The sequence below is a fragment of the Sciurus carolinensis genome, chromosome 7 (genome assembly GCF_902686445.1).
Source record: "Sciurus carolinensis chromosome 7, mSciCar1.2, whole genome shotgun sequence".
In the NCBI taxonomy this organism is placed as follows: Eukaryota; Metazoa; Chordata; class Mammalia; order Rodentia; family Sciuridae; genus Sciurus; species Sciurus carolinensis.
In genome coordinates this window covers 22,879,486-22,894,598 of record NC_062219.1, presented here as the reverse complement: position 1 = coordinate 22,894,598, position 15,113 = coordinate 22,879,486, and the positions used below count along the sequence as shown (strand labels likewise).

At 38.1% G+C, this 15,113-nt stretch overlaps 1 protein-coding gene across 1 annotated transcript in view; it reads right to left on the bottom strand.

The window, feature by feature from the left end:
• Nucleotides 1-15,113, bottom strand: part of Hivep2 (HIVEP zinc finger 2) — a 144,989-nt gene that overhangs the window by 74,486 nt on the left and 55,390 nt on the right. The window contains 1 exon segment of the mRNA XM_047559759.1: nucleotides 11,218-11,329. The gene's annotated coding sequence lies outside the window, so the exon portion shown is untranslated.

Here is a 15,113-nt window from a genome sequence, read left to right as displayed (position 1 = left end):
CACCTATAAAAAGTTAAGTAACCAAGTATTTCAAGTCTTCCTGTCACCTGTTAAAGGTTCACAACACACATATTTTGCAAGACACATATGGTTCTAGCTATTTTGAAAAGACTAGATCCCTTTCACCTGTAAATAATCAAAATGATTTTATAATTAATTAGTTAATAATTTGTAATACTGATGCTGTTAGGTATTTCCCAAAAAGATACTGATTTTCTACTTGAAACCATAAGTTCTCTATGTTGTTTAGTAACCCCCATTAGTATCCAGCTAAAAATACCCTATCTTGCATTTATTAGAATAAAGAATAAAAGGAATCGGCCTCTCCCTATCCTGAATGGATGAATGAGTGAATGAATGAGTGAATGAATGAGTGAGTGAATGATCCAAACATAACACAGACCAGTTTCCATTCTCTCCTCCAAGACAACAGATTTAAGATGAAAGAAGGCAAATGTTTTCAAAGATAATGAAGGCAAAAACATATAGTATTAAGAAAATAATACAACAGTGAAATTAATTATCTTCTCTCTAGAATTAAAAAAATCACATAAACATTTTGTCTTCATCAGAAATAAAAAATCATTCTAGTCATAGTGTAAAACTATAATCCCAGTTACTCAGGAGGGTGAGGCAGGAGGACTACAAATTTGAGGCCAGCCTGGGCAACTAAGGGAGACCCTGTTCCAAAATTAAAAATTTCAAAAGGGCTAGGGATGTGACTCAGTGGTGGAGCATGCAAGAAACCCTGGGCTCAATCCCCACTGCACAGGATTGGGTGTGGCAGGGGATACAAAAAACAAAAACTTCCAAATTTAGGTTAGGGTATTCTTAAAATATTCTTAATAACTTCTAAATCAACATATACTTTAACTAAAACACTTTATTCAATCTACAAAAACATGTTAATATATTCTTCAACAAAAACTCAAAATTTATACTTGGCAGAATGAAAATTATTGCCATTTATGCAAATGTCATGCAAATATATCTTTATTTGCTTTAGGAACAAAACAACTTAAGATAAAGAGTTCTATGACAGAGGCCTATAGGTCTCTTAGTTCAACATGAATTGCTGACTATTTAAAATATTGGTGAACTTGGTGGTATGTTACAATTGACAAAATATCCCCAGATATGTGCTGCAAAGCACAGAGGGGAAGGGATTGAAGACATTGTTTACTCATACAATACAAATCAGACAAAATAAAAAATCAGATAAATCCTGCAAGGTCCAAACCTGTCATCCACAGTCACCAGTTGGAAGAAGAGTAGAAAACTATAAAATGAGGTAAGCAGAGGTATAATCATAACCCCAAGAGACTGGGTGAGGTCTACCAGACTGTTGAGATTGATCACTGGCAGAAAAGATCTTGCCAGTGCTCCTAAAGGTGGGAGATGCCCCTGTACTGGGGAATTCCCTGGGATATTCACACGTGCACGGGAGCAAACACTGACTCCATCTATCCCAGGGTTTCAGATAAGAGACAGAAAGCAGCCTGATAAAACATCTTGCCAATCCAGCTCTCAGGGAAAGGCAATTCCAATGCAACAGGTGAAGCTGAGAACACATGGCGATTTCCTCCAAAGGCAGAGGATTCCCACTCCCATTCATCTAAGAGCTATTTTGAACTCTCACAGGATGAACATATTCTAGGGTTCAAAGAGATAGGACACAAATGACGGGGGAAGAACATTAGTACATAATACTCACCTCATAAATGCATTTTCAAACAAGCTGTCTACTATAAAACAGGGAAACTTTATATTGGCTAGTTTCCTCTAAGAAGGATGTGTTTTATTAAGTGTTTGAAAAAAAATAAAAATTAAAAGATTAAATCTTGCATGTCTTTTATTTCCCAGCCCCCAGCCTGGGACAAAGGGTGAGTTCAGTAATCAAGTAAAAGGATAAATGAACAGGTGATTGAAAACAACTCACTGTGTTTATATAGTTTTGTGCATGCATGGGGTTAAGAGGCAGTTGCTTTATGCTCCATTCTACCATTCCTTTCCACCTCTTTGTTTAAAATTTCTTACAAGATAGTCTGATATAATACAAAATACCCCTTTGTGATAATTAGGGTACCTCTGTGAATGATTTTTCATTGTGCCGAGTTGTCTAGAATAACATGTAACAAATATCAGCTAAGCAAAACCACAACACAAAATTCATCCCTTACATTCTATAGTAATAGGCTAATTCATCTTAATGAAGCAATTTCTGAATTTTTCTTCAATAAATTCTCCTATTACTCTACAGGTTGAATTAGTAACACTATCCCTTCTAACTCTGGCTCCACTGCTGCCCTGTTTCCAAAGGCTGGGTTGTGACACAATGTGCCGGTACCTGACTGTGTGTGCTGTCTACTTATTGGCACATAAATACCCCTGAGGACAGGAAGAGAACTGGTGTGTGTGCGTGTGAGTGTGCGTGTGTGTGCCTGCACACAGGCACTTCCCTAGATTGTTCCCCATGGAAATCTCCTTCCACATGGGACAGGAGCCAAGGAGAGCCCGAGGACTTCCCCAACCCTCAGCCAAGGGAGTGGCAAATGCGCTCACCATTATGAGCTGGGTGCCCAAAAGGAAGAGGGCAGGAGAGGCAGGAGGAGGAGGGAAGCTGGGAGCAAGCATAGAATGTTTTACTGTGAGAAAATAATCTGGGCGTCCAACATTCGTGCAGTTGTTTAAAGTTTGCCAAGACTTCTCAGGACTAGCACATTCTCAAGTGATGGCCTCTAAGAACAGCCGGGATGCGGAGATCTACTGAGTTTTATATAAACTTTACCCAACAAGGTGAAATCACTGAGAAAAAGTTCAGCCTTCTTGCTCACTGATGTATTTATGTCTTCAGTATAAAAAATAAGTTTTAGAACATTTCCAGTCTTAATTTTACACTGCAACCGCTTCCAAGTCCACTATGATCCACTGTAGAAACCATTAACCCTTTGTTAGATCCCAATGTTGGTGACGATTTTGTAATTTCACATACTCCAAACATAATTCTCATGCATATGGAACTTCCAGACCAGGGCCTGCCATCCAATGGACGCTCAAGAAGAGTTCCTCTCTCTCACAAGCTCCTCCTCCCCTATCTTCTCTGAGACTTGCTTGCCTATCTTATTTTTCCAGCTACATTTTGGACAGAGGAAGTACTCTGGAATTCTATATCTGAACTTCAGGCCCAGCTGAAGCATCTTCTCTTCCAAACGCTCTCCTGATTTTCCAGTGCAGAAGTCAGCCTTCGCTCAACTCCTGATACTGCTCTGATCATAGTCTGCTTTGAATTTTAGTTAACCGCATGCATATCTTACATCCCCAAATAGAATGTTCAGCTACTTGGGAGCAGGACCCCTCTTGTCTTTCTCAATACATACCTCAACACCCAGCACAATGTCTTGCACCTGGCTGGCTTTCCATAAATGTTGACTGACTCAAACATTTACTGAAGACATTGTATTGAACCTTATCTCCTTCCTGTTTCTCACCCCTCATAGCCAATCCTAAAACCTATAGATAAATTCATTTCCAGTGTCTCTCCCCTCTGCCCCTTCTTTTGTATAACTTTTACAAATATCTTAGATCAGAATTCTATTACTGCTCGAAATGACTACCCCAATAGCTCCCTAACTTATCTGCCTCCAGTTTTTCCAATTCTCCTCTGCAATGCTGTCTGTGGTAATATAAAAAAAATCACACAAACTACAACCCCAACATGTCACTCCGTACCTCAAAGGTGGGGCAAGGTCCTCTAACACTTATCAAACTGCTGTGCTAATTACATTCAAGGCCCTCTGTACTCTCTGGACTATACTACCCTCCCCTTCTCTTCTTTCACATCTCCTCTTCACTTAACAAAGCTGTATCTCAAACATAATCTGCTACTTTTCATTCCATGATTACACCAATATTATCCACCCCATCTCTTTATCCGTGTGAATGTCATTCTTTCCACCTGTCAAAATCTTGCCCATCTTCACAGGCTTTGCCCCAGGAAACACTTCCTGATCCCCAGTCCTCCACCAATCCACAAGAAAATAGATTAATTTTTCTTCCTCTCCCTTCACAAAACATTTTATACAGACTTCTCCAGGGGCACTACTACCAGCTTTCTTATATTCAAGGCAGATATTCTCTAGTCTCTTCTCTCTTTTAGAGCTTATAAGCAACTTGAAGGCCAAAATGCACACATATTCATCACTGTATTCCTCTATAGCACCAGAATGCAAAATTGCATGTGGCAGAACAGCCATAAATATTCATTGAATTTAACCAAACTAAAGTTTTTACAAATATCCAAACAAGCTCAAGTTCCATGTAAGAAGGATCAGGGCCCAAGCCAACAGAGTGTTGGCATTTGTGATGATTGGTGTTCTCAAAATTTCCACTTAAGGTTGATGACAGAATCAAGATCTGCTACAGTCAATGAATAATTTATTTGTGCACAAAACATTCTGTTAATGGAAATCTTTTTATGGCTCAAGATCTACAATATATTTACTGCCCTATAGTTATTAAACGTTTATTTTAATCATCAGTACATGAGATAATGACAAATGATAATACAGGATCATTATATGCTCTTAAACTGATTTAATCAGGAATATCTCTTCTGAAATTTTAAAACTCCTCCATGGATGAGGAAAAGGGTAGATTCCACTGGAACCCACCAAATCACTGCTATGCTACCATCAAATTTAAGAACCCAAGGTTTTCTGTTGTTAGAAATACCACGGATTGTAAAAAAAACAAAACAAAACCTTGAATTCAAACAGCTAGTACTTTTTTTTTTTCAATTAGAGTGCTCAAATAAAAATCCCTCTGCTTGCCTGAGCTAGACTGACTCAGTCTAATACATCACAGAGAAAGAGAAATGGGAGTGTTTGCGCATTCCCTAGATGCTGCAGCCTGCCAAAAAGTGTTCCTCTGCTGTGCTATGAGTCGTGAGATGGCAATGATCCTGCTCCTCAAAAGGAAAAGGGAGCTGTTTCCCTGCCTGTTGTTGTTGTAGGAGGCTGAAAGGCACGCCTCTGGCTGTTGTGAGCACGCCCCTAGGTACACACGTTCCTGAGGATGTGAACTGGGGAGACGGGGCGGGGTAAGGGTTGAGAAAACCTGAAAACTGTCCTGTGCTCTTGGGAAATATTGAAGGAGCTGAAAGAACGGCAGGAACGGGAAGTCCACTCAAGTTTTCCAGCAAATTCCACTTTTCAACTATAAGTGCTCATGGAAAAAGTAGACTAAAATATGTGCTTTTTATTGGATTTTATTTCAAACACTACTGATGTACAACCATCAAACCACTCCCTAAACAGGTTTCTCTCCGAAGCTCTCTTTTCCCATTACAAGTAAATTTTAACTCCCATGCAAAAGTCTGGCGTCCTCAGTGACATCCTGTCGTCCCCAGAGCCTGTGCACAAATGTGTGCACTTTCCTGCACGCATGGGCATGTGCACGCACACCTACACACACAGTCGCCCAGACCCAAACAGGGAAACTTCCCTGGCTTCCTTACACTTCACCTCCTGTGGTCTGTGACCAGACAGTCCTTTTTGCTATCACTCCAACTCACACCTGCAACACTGATCTCTCACCAGGTCAAGTCAAGGGGTTAGAAGGTACTCCAGGTCCAACTGGCAAGTTTCCAACAAAGGACAGAACTGGGCACTGTGCCTTTGTGTGCACAGGACCCAGGGAAAATTACCAGAGGCAGTGACTTGTGGAAGTATCTAGAGAACCTTGAGGAAAACAATTAGAGCTGAACACAGTCACAGGGGACACCATTATGCAAAAGCTGAGGAAGCAGGGGAAGAGCAGGAAGTTCAGGCAGGAAGAATTCCTTGAGCCTGGGATGAGTGCCTTTGTCTGTGATGTCAGTGTGGGAGGAGATGTAAAGGGCACAACACGAGGTGACAGCTCTCGAGAGAATTCATGTAAGTGCATCCTAAGTAACTTCCTTGCTTCTCGCAGGGTCTGCTGTGCCCACTCCACCACCACCACCCCTACCCCCACCCCCAAGCCACCCAACGCAGCCCCGCAGATCATCTTCCGAACGTGCAGCTCTGATGGTGTAACTCTTCCACTCAAAACTGTGCGAGGGCTTCCCTCCATGGGTCAAAGGAAATGTACCCCGGAATCCTGCCCCCAAGGCAGCAGGCTCTGCCTCACACTGCCTGCACACCAGGTCCAGAAGCCCTCACATTCACAGGCACTGTATCTTTTCAGAGGACAATTATACTTATTGCCATGGCTAAGACAAGGAGAACACAACATGCCCTTCAGGGGAAAGCGGGGCTTTTAGTGTTGTTGTCCTTTGTTTGGTTTAGTGGGGAACGGTGTTGTTATTCTACTTTAAGAGCAGCTTTTTGCATTAAAACAAAAACACTAAAAATAATTATGAATTTGGTCTTCTGACATTTAATAAGCATCAGACTTGCTGATTCATTTCACTAATGGAATTAAAATTAAATATGTGCCCGGATAGCAATTTTCAGGGCCCCAAATTAATTTTCAAAGAAAACTCGCCATCAAATATATGGTTAAATTTAATAAATATTTATTGAATAGCCATTATTTTTTTAATCGTTGGGTTTTTTTTTTTCTCAAGCTGAAGAGGAGACCAACAAAATAAAGACCTACTTTTGCCCTTGAGCAAATATGTATTTTTGTGTTTGCTCTTTGTGGCAAATTAGTTTATGTGAGGTTTTTATCTCACACTGCCATAAAGTGCAAGCACAAAAACACATATAAAAAGTGACTTGAGAAAAATATGAAGTGTTAAGGGGATTCTGAAGGCAGATGAAATAAAATATGAAGGTAAGTAACTCCAAAAGAAAAGAATTAACCAGACTATGACATTGTAAAGTGCACTAACCAATAATACAAATAGTAGGTAAGGCAGAAAATATAATTTATCTTTGGAAATTCATCGATAAGAAGTCAAAATGATATCAAGTACAAAGATAAAATGAAAATCTCTTTGTGGGGAACTTATCCAATTTAGAAATTTATGGTAAAAACTGTAACTGCCATGAGAGTCAGATTCAAGAGGCTGATCTTATCTACAAGGGTGCTGCTAGTGATTCTGAGATGCTCAGATTAGGAGGATGACTGGGTAATCTTAACAGTTAATACCTCAGACAGGTCATACCTGTCAAAGGTCTCAAGGATTCACATTCTTACACCACAGCATTAAGTGCACTACTCTGGACTGGTTCACAGTTCCCAAGATTATGAAATGTGACTCTTCTCCAAAGTTCTGTATGGCTTCTACTTCCTTACGTGAATCATATTAGAGAGAATAGAGTAACCACTTCCACCAGGCTCCAGTATTTGGTCACCACCAGTCAACTAGACCAGTGACCTCTCAATAATCATGACATGCTGTCTGAAGTTGGAAGAATCCAGGGTTCAATTCTGGCTCGGTGACTCACTAGGGTTGTGACTTTGGTAAATTACTCAAGCGCAACACCCGCCCCAGACTCCACTTCCTCTTAACACAAAATAAAGTGTGCGTAATATCTATATAACAGTATTTTTCTCAAATGATATAATATATACAGACACCATTTGTGTATGATAAGCCACTACCAAGAGTGCTAATGCACAGCATCATAAAAGCCATGATCCTATGATCACCTGGTTTCACTATGTAAGTTTTGTTTGATGAGTGAGAGGAAACCAAAAGGTGTCCCATCTCCCCCAGTCATTCTACACTGCAAGTCAAAGGAGGGAGACAGGAAGGATGGACAGAAGGATATGTCCTGAAGTGATAAGAGAGCAGTCTGCAACCAGGATTTCAGATGGCCACAGGACACACTGTGCTTTGCTCATTTGGGTTTAATTAATGCTTGCTCACTGCACTATGAACACAAATCCACACCTGAATGGATACATCGTCAGAATTCATGAATGAATGAAGGTGTAGTCAAGAGAAATTCCCGGGAAACAAAGCAGGCCACCTCAAGAATGGAATGCAATTTATGGAAGAACTTCAGAAAATAAGTTTGGAAAAATGAAACCACACAGATCAAGAAGCTGAGAGCCATGGGCTCCACTCACGTATGCACCAAAGCTAATCAAGGGCAGCAGTCTTTGTAAGAAGACAGAACAAGCTGCAGGGCCCAGAGTCCACATTCCCACACCAGTTTGTAAATCCTCAAACATAAATATAGCTACTCTCCTCCATATTTATGGATCCTTTATATTTTTACATTATAATACAAACAGAAGAACTGTATGTATCTGAAAAGCCATAAAAATGTCCCTCTATAAAAGGAAATATTCTGATGGCTACCTACAACTCTTAGACACTTCTAAGATCTATTCTGAATTATCTGATGGCAGGAGTAGTTCTAGTAAACCCAAAGGTAACAGCAGATCTAATTTGCACCCTTATTAAATCATTATAAGACCAGATGAAATGTGTCCAAATAGAATTATTAGAAGTTTTCCTCCCTTTTATTTTCCTAATTGAGGTAAGTGATGCCAAGAAAGAAAACACATAAAGACAGAGCAGAAAAGAAGGAAGGGATGGATGGATGAACACTGAGGGCAAGGAGATCACAAGATATGGCAATTTCCACAGAAAATAAAATTATGTATTTTGGATTCTTTAGTTTCAAGTAAGATCTCAATAATTTCTGACTAGAAATTACTAACTGTAATAGCTATGCAATTCTCAGCAAGTTAATTACTACCCTGAAACCCAATACTCTCAAATGAATATGGGATTCTTAATTCTTACTTTGAAGAGATTATGCATCTACAGCTCAGATCTTGGATCACAGAACTCAAAAGTTTTGTACCTTCCTTCCTAAGAAGTTCCTCTTACATAATTCCTAAACAACTACAACCAATGCAATGAGAGTATTTAAATGTGAGCACATGGTTAGGGACCAGATTCCAACTAATAATATCCTAAATGAACAATGTCAAGACCAGTCAAAAGCATTAGAAGGAAAACAGCAGAACAAGCAAAGTGCATTACTGTAAAAATAAAATAATTTGTATTTACAATCTTACAACAAGCACCATAAAAAGAACATTCTAACGGTTAAGGATTTTCCTTTTTTTACAAACTATTTGCTACCAATTTGTGGTGGGAGAAATTGGACAAATTTTAAAATTTTATTGTTTGGGCAAAAAAATGTCCTCACACAGGCCAATGGCCAGGTTCGCTGATAAAATCGGCAAGAGACTGCTGGTTATATGTACCATACACATCACGAAAAAGCTTACCAATTCCATATAAAATGCTTATGAATTAAGTAGCATCCTCATTATGTTAAAGCAGAGTGGCCAGTGAGTTGACTAAGGCAGAACAGCCCAGAGATCAGTGCAGTGAGCAGGAGGGCCATCTGCACTCCATGTCCAAGCCAGGTCCACTCTCAGGAGGCACTCACAAAACCGCCTGACCCTGCACATAATTTAAATTAGGTGCCACCAATTGAAATTTAACTTTAGCACTGTAGTATACTTTGGGAATCCCTGTAAAAGCCAAGCTTGTGAGTAGATAGAAAACTAAACGTGGCAAAGACATTTAAGTTAGTGGCTCAGCGTATTAATTTGCATCTCCTAACATGTAACATAGCTAGTGAAGACATGAAGGCTTTGCTTTTGAAACTTTTTAAACATTTCTCTTTTTGATTTTTTAAATTTTATCTAACTGTCTTATACCCCTTTAATCACTTTCCCAAATTTTTCCAAATGGCACTGTGTCCCTAACAATGAAAATGTTTGGTCACAAGTAAGTATTGAATCGTGAACCTTTCAAGAAAAATGAAAAGGACACTGGATGTTTCTGATCCCATTGGACACTCACAGCTACACTAACAAATCAAGTTCCAGGGTAGCTGCCTCCAGGGAGATGATTTTAGACCAAGCTAAAGGCAGCTGTGAGCACTGCATTAACTGTACAGTAATGTCACAGAAACACCATCTGATATCATCAAGACTTAAGATGTTCATAGTTAAGCAGACATTATTGGTTGGTTTGGTTTGAAAGGAAGTTGGCTCACCAAATGATTAGACACTTTCCTATCTTATTCATTATCACTCATCAGGTTTTAAAATAGCTCCAGTTTATTTGAAGGAAAATTAAGTAACAAGCTGCACAATTTTAGAATCATGAAGGGGGAAAAAAAACCCAGAATTTCAGAAACTCAAATCTTCTGACCTAAATTAGGAAAACATTTTTTTTTTCCAAATCATCTCTTACTGCATAAAGGGTTAATTTAAGCATGAGTTTGCCTGAGTTAAAATAAAAAATTTCCAAGCCCGATAATCAGTATCATTTAGACTTCTGATGCCAAAAATCTGTTTGACAGAGTAGGCTTTACTATCCTGACATTTTAACAGTAGCCAAAGTCCTGTTCCCACTAAATTCTGTCTTGGCAGTACCAATCATCTGCTAAAAGCCTGAACTCCTCCTGGTTCTCTACCTCAGGAGCTTCCACAGCATCCAGGGTAACAAGAGAGCTGAATTGAGCCAAGTCCTTACTTAAGACGTCTGTTCCAGGGAGGGAGTCAGGGAGGAAGCATGGAACTAAAGTGGAACAAATTATATTCCATGCATGTACAATTATGTCAAAATGAACTCCAATATTATGTATAACTAGAATGCACTAATAAAAACATTGTTTTAAAGATGTCTGTTCTTACCACAGAAACCAAAATTTCGGTAAAAAGAGAATGGTTGAATAAGATGAAATGCTGATTTACTCAAAAAGTTCATGATACCTTGGATTCAAATCTGATAAGACGCAATTACACGTGAAAATCTCAAAGTAAAATCTGATATTCTCACAACACCTCAAGATTACAAGCAAACCATCATTAAAAGAATAAATAAAAGGGGCCAAGAATGTAATTCAGTGGTAGAGTTTGTGCCTAGCATGTGCAAGGCACATGGATTTGATCCCCAGCACCAAAAATAAATACATAAAATAAAATAGTAAATAAAAGAATCAATTTAAAAACATAAATAATATTTTTCAATGTTCAGCTAAAATCAGACAATTTCTAAAACTGCAATAAAGACATACAAATATTTTCATTTAGGGAATACCCCATCAGACATCTAATCTTCCACAGGCATGGAAGGTAACAAATAATCACTGTCAAAATTTCACAGAAAGTTTACTGAATATTGTGCTTGAGAAACCCTTCCCAGAACTTGGAATTCAAACCACATGGAAGGCACTGGACTTCACTTACCTAGTGGCCAAATGTCAAACAATTGGTAAACAAGTGTTCCAATCAAATCAATTCACTTAATTTTCAAGTAGATCTGATTACCACCATCTTTTAAAAACTGCAAAGACTCCACCTAACAAGAAAAAGAAAAACAAAAACCACATTTAAACCAGAGAAGCTTTATTGAACCTACACATTGTTACACAAAAATCAAATCAAGACTATTACTATATCTTTTCCTAAGTTACTGAGCTATTTAAAACTATAAAATAACAAAAGTACCTCTCAACTACACTAAATTTTACAGTTTGGGATAAAATGAATGTTGAAGCAATGGAGCAACTAAGATGTGAAGGAAGAGTTTATTTTCAGCACTGATCGGCACATGGAAATGATGGCTACATAATATCAGGATATTAAAATCAGAGATGAGGAAAAGATGCAAATTATTGCTCTGGAATTGTCCTCATTCTTATAAGTTACTGACACAATGAAAATGTGTAGGTTGCAGTTCCTGAAACCTATTAAGACCTGGTTCTAGAAACCAATACCTAGCTCGATCATTTAAACATAACAATGGTCAAGCAGTCTTGGAGAGAATTCACTAGCGAGAATTTCTGAATCATTCTGAGAATGATACCTGTCCCACAGAATGCTTAAGCTCCAGTAACCACCCACAAGTAGCTTACTTATGATTTCTAAACAGTACCATTTTAATCTATCCACTTAACCAGTAGAAGCACCTTGTTTGAAGTTCAAACATTAAATTACTATCTCAGCTCTAATAGGAGATTCAAGAGAAAGCAAGCAATATCCCAACTGGGGAGAGCCTAAAATAACCACTGGGGGGCTGAGTCCAAGAGTGAGATAGAAAAATACACAGTTTCCAATTACTCCTCAATCAGGACTCCCTAGGGTGGACTTAGTATGTTAAAATCCACTAAGATTTTAAAGAGCAAACACGGCCATATTCAAGTGCAATATGAAATTCAAGTGGAAGTTTGAAAATAAATTTCAAAGTCATAAATACATGAGTTTTTAATTATGCAATTTGGAATTCACCATGGACTGCCATTCCCCCAACCCTGTTACACACTTTCATGAAATTAGTTAATAGTTCATCTTAGTATTAGAAAACAGAAAGGTTGAAATATATCAGCTATACACTTCTCATATTTGCTCAAAAAAGGTTACATCTATAGTAGTCATGGGAAATGTGGTTTAATTTCCAAGAAAACCTATGTGTGGATTTTTTCAAGAAACAGTTATCTAGGAAACTCATTTGTATATGGTCTCCAAAGACCCTTCTTCATTAACTGAGATAAACAGTCTTAATTATTATTCCAGAGTTCTTGCCATTAGTAAGACAAGACAAATGACATATGGTTATTATTTTATTTTCTTGGTTTGTGGTGCTGGGTATTGAAAGGCCTTGTGCATGCTAGCCAAGTGCTCTGCAACTAAGCTACAGCCCCAGCCCATTCTTTGGCTATTTTAAATTATACTGAATCAACAAATACAATCATCTAAACAATGAGCTGCAAAACTGCACAACACATATATTTTTTCCCATTTGTTCTATTTTTTCTGAAGTTTTACAGAAAAGTTACATAGGCTCTCTCAAATAATGTTAGTACAGCAAGCTTCATAATACCATTTCTGAATACCTGCCAATGCTAGTAGACTACTTAATAACTTTTCTTCTAGTTAGTCACTTTGTAAAAGCAAGCTGGGACACTTCCCCCTAATGATGCAGAATGAACTTGAAGATCCTTTAAGTATTCTCTCACTGAGTTTTCAATGTAGAATGCGAAACTGACCCATACAAAAATCTAAATCTATCATCCCTTTTCCAGTCCTTGTTCATTTCTTAGGTAAAGTTCTGTTTTTTTAACTCTGTTAATTCTTGCCTTATAAAAGGTCTTAAATTTCTGAGAGTAGCCAGTCATTAAGCTACTATGTGAAAAGGCTTTTCACCTGTATAGTGACAATTATGATCTCATTTCCACATAACAAAGGTTGTCTGAGTGGTCAGTAATTTCAGATGACTTAGGAAATTTTCAACATTTATAAAGTGCCTAAAAGCAGTAGTATGGTCAGTTCATATCAAAGTTCAAAAGCACAAGTACGAAATACATTAGTCACTCATATGGATGATTCAGTTAAATGACTGCCACTGATCAACACAAAAGACTGGTTATCAGGTAATCCTCAGGTACATAAAATGCAATGTAACATTTCTTGCGAAAGGTTCATTTTTAAAATGAGCAATCACACCTGACATTGATGGTAGACTGCTTACAATTTCTATACTATATAGTAAGGCAACACCTCAAGTAATTTTATAACCTGATGAAAGGTTGAGACTAAACTTCCTTCCCTTTAATTTGTCCTATTGTCTGCTTTCCACACAGGGATGGGTGGCTGGGGGGTCCTTAATCAATGATATTTGGGCTCCATCAAAAAATCTGAGTACATCTCCACTGTGCATTTCCATCAGTTACATGGTCCAAACAATGGAGTAATCTATCATTAGGTAATATTTAATCATGCTGGCTACCAACTGGTCTACTTCACTGACTTGTAATAAATCAGAAGTATCCACAATGCTGGGTTTTTGTAGCTTTCTCTAGCTGAGTGGTTTTCCCTGGTAGGACACAGGAACCACCCTCTCAAAGTCTACCAGACACTCCCTGGAAGCAGTTAAGTAGACTGGTCTGTTGCAACATGGAACACAGGAAGTTCACTTTGGGGAACCCTTTAGGGTAGGAAATGACACCCTGCAGTAAAGTGAGTCATGTCTGCTTGGAATCACCCATCGTGGTCATCAAACATGCTCCTTTTATTGAGGATGCAACTGAGGTTCAGAAGGTCAGCACAGCTTCAGGACTGGAAGCAGATTTCCTAACTACCTCTACATTGCGTGCCTCCACGTTCTGGAGGCTGGGCTCCCACAGACAAAAATTCAGCCTTGTTTATCACAAGCATCTTGGGCACCAACTGTGTTAAAGTTGCTTCTCAGTTTAGGATAGAAAGGAAAGGGGAAGACACCAACGACCACAGAGTAGGAGAAAATAGAGCCCCAAACCACACGCTCTACACCACCCTCTACATCACGGTTACAGTCAAGTTGCCTCCTAGTGAAAAGCTGACCAAGGAGAATAAGGAAATCAAGGATAATATTTTAGTAGGATTTCAAAGTACCATTTGAAAAGCCATGCCCTTGGCTAGTTAGTATAGCTGTCTGCTTATTTATATTATCTTCCCCATTAACAAAAAATAACAACCGAAGACATTTTTAGCCAGAAAGATACTTAATCCTATCACTCAAATGGAATTATTTTCACTTTTAAAAATCTTAATCTAGTATTTGCCCCACTGTAAGCATATTTCCCATATAATTACATAATGCACATATAATTCTTCATACTGATTTTTTCATATAATAGCTCATAATCAAATTCTTCATTTCTTTGTAATTTTCATGGTGCTCATTTTTACTAACCACATATTATTCCACACAGCATGTCATTTTCTTCATTGTTTCTGTATGTGGGAACATGTCACATGATTTTATTTATTTGCAATGTCAAATATACTATTTTGTCCTTAAAAATATTATCTAACATAGAATTATTAAAAGGTAGGAATATTTTCCGGGGCTTCATAATGACATCCATAATGATGTCAAGAGATTCAAATTACTTACAATGTTACCAGCATAAGTACTTCACTTCCACCAAGTTTCCTCACCACTGGATATGACTGAAATATTTTTGTGGTGTATTTTAATATAAATGGCACTTCAGAGTTGCTTTTTAAATTTTAATGTCAATCATAGTTATTTTACTGTTTCAAAATAATTTTTTTTTACCTTTAATGCAAAATTTACTCATATAATTTTACATTTAGTGAAA